Source organism: Medicago sativa, chromosome 8 (genome assembly GCF_051527215.1).
Source record: "Medicago sativa cultivar Bolivia chromosome 8, Bolivia_mono, whole genome shotgun sequence".
In the NCBI taxonomy this organism is placed as follows: Eukaryota; Viridiplantae; Streptophyta; class Magnoliopsida; order Fabales; family Fabaceae; genus Medicago; species Medicago sativa.
The window spans coordinates 23,830,427-23,835,586 of record NC_140756.1 but is presented as its reverse complement, the minus strand read 5'-3'; positions in this window follow the sequence as shown (position 1 = coordinate 23,835,586).

The window sequence follows — 5,160 nt, the reverse complement described above, 5'->3', positions numbered from 1 at the left end:
GTAAAATCCGTAAATTAACAAGGAATTTCACTTAACCCTCATTTTGTCCATTTTTGAAAATGATAAAATCAACCTTGGAATTCGAATATATGCTTGTTAGATTTCATAGGAACTATTTCATGCTTCGATTCGATAAGGCTAGGCCACTTTATGACCTTTTTAGTGAAAGAAAAATGTTAAAAACGAGTAAAATCCATAAATTAACAAGGAAATTCACTTAACCCCCATTTTGGCCTTTTTAAAAAAATTCTGAAATAAACCATGGATGTCGTAGATATGCTTGTTAGATTTCCTAGGAACTATTACATGCTTCGATTCGATAAGGCTAGGCCACTTTATGACCTTTTTAGTGAAAGAAAAAGGTCAAAAACGAATAAAATCCATAAATTAACAAGGAAATTCACTTAACCCCCATTTTGGCCTTTTTAAAAAATTCTAAAATAAACCATGGATGTCGTAGATACGCTTGTTAGATTTCCTAGGAACTATTACATGCTTCGATTCGATAAGGCTAGGCCACTTTATGACCTTTTTAGTGAAAGAAAAAGGGTTAAAAACGAGTAAAATCCGTAAATTAACAAGGAAATTCACTTAACCCTCATTTTGTCCATTTTCGAAAATGATAAAATCAACCTTGGAATTCGAATATATGCTTGTTAGATTTCATAGGAACTATTACATGCTTCGATTCGATAAGGCCAGGCCACGTTATGACCTTTTTAGTGAAAGAAAAAAGGTCAAAAATGAGTAAAATCCGTATATTAACAAGGAAATTCAATTAACCCCCATTTTGGCCTTTTTAAAAAATTCTAAAATAAACCATGGATGTCGTAGATATGCTTGTTAGATTTCCTAGGAACTATTACATGCTTCGATTCGATAAGGCTAGGCCACTTTATGACCTTTTTAGTGAAAGAAAAAGGGTCAAAAACGAGTAAAATCCGTAAATTAACAAGGAAATTCACTTAACCCCCATTTTGTCCATTTTTAAAAATTCTAAAATAAACCATGGATGTCGTAGATATGCTTGTTAGATTTCCTAGGAACTATTAAATGCTTCGACTCGATAAGGCTAGGCCACTTTATGACCTTTTTAGTGAAAGAAAAAGGGTCAAAAACGAGTAAAATCCATAAATTAACAAGGAAATTCACTTAACCCCCATTTTGGCCTTTTTAAAAAATTCTGAAATAAACCATGGATGTCGTAGATATGCTTGTTAGATTTCCTAGGAACTATTACATGCTTCGATTCGATAAGGCTAGGCCACTTTATGACCTTTTTAGTGAAGGAAAAAGGTCAAAAACGAGTAAAATCCATAAATTAACAAGGAAATTCACTTAACCCCCATTTTGGCCTTTTTAAAAAATTCTAAAATAAACCATGGATGTCGTAGATATGCTTGTTAGATTTCCTAGGAACTATTACATGCTTCGATTCGATATGGCTAGGCCACTTTATGACCTTTTTAGTGAAAGAAAAAGGGTCAAAAACGAGTAAAATCCGTAAATTAACAAGGAATTTCACTTAACCCTCATTTTGTCCATTTTTGAAAATGATAAAATCAACCTTGGAATTCGAATATATGCTTGTTAGATTTCATAGGAACTATTTCATGCTTCGATTTGATAAGGCTAGGCCATTTTATGACCTTTTTAGTGAAAGAAAAAGGTTAAAAACGAGTAAAATCCATAAATTAACAAGGAAATTCACTTAACCCCCATTTTGGCCTTTTTAAAAAAATTCTGAAATAAACCATGGATGTCGTAGATATGCTTGTTAGATTTCCTAGGAACTATTACATGCTTCGATTCGATAAGGCTAGGCCACTTTATGACCTTTTTAGTGAAAGAAAAAGGGTGAAAAACGAGTAAAATCCGTAAATTAACAAGGAAATTCACTTAACCCTCATTTTGTCCATTTTCGAAAATGATAAAATCAACCTTGGAATTCGAATATATGCTTGTTAGATTTCGTAGGAACTATTACATGCTTCGATTCGATAAGGCCAGGCTACGTTATGACCTTTTTAGTGAAAGAAAAAAGGTCAAAAATGAGTAAAATCCGTATATTAACAAGGAAATTCAATTAACCCCCATTTTGGCCTTTTTAAAAAATTCTAAAATAAACCATGGATGTCGTAGATATGCTTGTTAGATTTCCTAGGAACTATTACATGCTTCGATTCGATAAGGCTAGGCCACTTTATGACCTTTTTAGTGAAAGAAAAAGGGTCAAAAACGAGTAAAATCCGTAAATTAACAAGGAAATTCACTTAACCCCCATTTTGTCCATTTTTAAAAATTCTAAAATAAACCATGGATGTCGTAGATATGCTTGTTAGATTTCCTAGGAACTATTAAATGCTTCGACTCGATAAGGCTAGGCCACTTTGTGACCTTTTTAGTGAAAGAAAAAGGGTCAAAAACGAGTAAAATCCGTAAATTAACAAGGAAATTCACTTAACCCTCATTTTGTCCATTTTTGAAAATGATAAAATCAACCTTGGAATTCGAATATATGCTTGTTAGATTTCATAGGAACTATTACATGGTTCGATTCGATAAGGCTAGGCCACTTTATGACCTTTTTAGTGAAAGAAAAAGGTCAAAAACGAGTAAAATCCATAAATTAACAAGGAAATTCACTTAACCCCCATTTTGGCCTTTTTAAAAAATTCTGAAATAAACCATGGATGTCGTAGATATGCTTGTTAGATTTCCTAGGAACTATTACATGCTTCGATTCGATAAGGCTAGGCCACTTTATGACCTTTTTAGTGAAGGAAAAAGGTCAAAAACGAGTAAAATCCATAAATTAACAAGGAAATTCACTTAACCCCCATTTTGGCCTTTTTAAAAAATTCTAAAATAAACCATGGATGTCGTAGATATGCTTGTTAGATTTCCTAGGAACTATTACATGCTTCGATTCGATATGGCTAGGCCACTTTATGACCTTTTTAGTGAAAGAAAAAGGGTCAAAAACGAGTAAAATCCGTAAATTAACAAGGAATTTCACTTAACCCTCATTTTGTCCATTTTTGAAAATGATAAAATCAACCTTGGAATTCGAATATATGCTTGTTAGATTTCATAGGAACTATTTCATGCTTCGATTTGATAAGGCTAGGCCACTTTATGACCTTTTTAGTGAAAGAAAAAGGTTAAAAACGAGTAAAATCCATAAATTAACAAGGAAATTCACTTAACCCCCATTTTGGCCTTTTTAAAAAAATTCTGAAATAAACCATGGATGTCGTAGATATGCTTGTTAGATTTCCTAGGAACTATTACATGCTTCGATTCGATAAGGCTAGGCCACTTTATGACCTTTTTAGTGAAAGAAAAAGGGTGAAAAACGAGTAAAATCCGTAAATTAACAAGGAAATTCACTTAACCCTCATTTTGTCCATTTTCGAAAATGATAAAATCAACCTTGGAATTCGAATATATGCTTGTTAGATTTCGTAGGAACTATTACATGCTTCGATTCGATAAGGCCAGGCTACGTTATGACCTTTTTAGTGAAAGAAAAAAGGTCAAAAATGAGTAAAATCCGTATATTAACAAGGAAATTCAATTAACCCCCATTTTGGCCTTTTTAAAAAATTCTAAAATAAACCATGGATGTCGTAGATATGCTTGTTAGATTTCCTAGGAACTATTACATGCTTCGATTCGATAAGGCTAGGCCACTTTATGACCTTTTTAGTGAAAGAAAAAGGGTCAAAAACGAGTAAAATCCGTAAATTAACAAGGAAATTCACTTAACCCCCATTTTGTCCATTTTTAAAAATTCTAAAATAAACCATGGATGTCGTAGATATGCTTGTTAGATTTCCTAGGAACTATTAAATGCTTCGACTCGATAAGGCTAGGCCACTTTGTGACCTTTTTAGTGAAAGAAAAAGGGTCAAAAACGAGTAAAATCCGTAAATTAACAAGGAAATTCACTTAACCCTCATTTTGTCCATTTTTGAAAATGATAAAATCAACCTTGGAATTCGAATATATGCTTGTTAGATTTCATAGGAACTATTACATGCTTCGATTCGATAAGGCTAGGCCACTTTATGACCTTTTTAGTGAAAGAAAAAGGTCAAAAACGAGTAAAATCGATAAATTAACAAGGAAATTCACTTAACCCCCATTTTGGCCTTTTTAAAAAATTCTGAAATAAACCATGGATGTCGTAGATATGCTTGTTAGATTTCCTAGGAACTATTACATGCTTCGATTCGATAAGGCTAGGCCACTTTATGACCTTTTTAGTGAAGGAAAAAGGTCAAAAACGAGTAAAATCCATAAATTAACAAGGAAATTCACTTAACCCCCATTTTGGCCTTTTTAAAAAATTCTAAAATAAACCATGGATGTCGTAGATATGATTGTTAGATTTCCTAGGAACTATTACATGCTTCGATTCGATATGGCTAGGCCACTTTATGACCTTTTTAGTGAAAGAAAAAGGGTCAAAAACGAGTAAAATCCGTAAATTAACAAGGAATTTCACTTAACCCTCATTTTGTCCATTTTTGAAAATGATAAAATCAACCTTGGAATTCGAATATATGCTTGTTAGATTTCATAGGAACTATTTCATGCTTCGATTCGATAAGGCTAGGCCACTTTATGACCTTTTTAGTGAAAGAAAAATGTTAAAAACGAGTAAAATCCATAAATTAACAAGGAAATTCACTTAACCCCCATTTTGGCCTTTTTAAAAAAATTCTGAAATAAACCATGGATGTCGTAGATATGCTTGTTAGATTTCCTAGGAACTATTACATGCTTCGATTCGATAAGGCTAGGCCACTTTATGACCTTTTTAGTGAAAGAAAAAGGTCAAAAACGAATAAAATCCATAAATTAACAAGGAAATTCACTTAACCCCCATTTTGGCCTTTTTAAAAAATTCTAAAATAAACCATGGATGTCGTAGATACGCTTGTTAGATTTCCTAGGAACTATTACATGCTTCGATTCGATAAGGCTAGGCCACTTTATGACCTTTTTAGTGAAAGAAAAAGGGTTAAAAACGAGTAAAATCCGTAAATTAACAAGGAAATTCACTTAACCCTCATTTTGTCCATTTTCGAAAATGATAAAATCAACCTTGGAATTCGAATATATGCTTGTTAGATTTCATAGGAACTATTA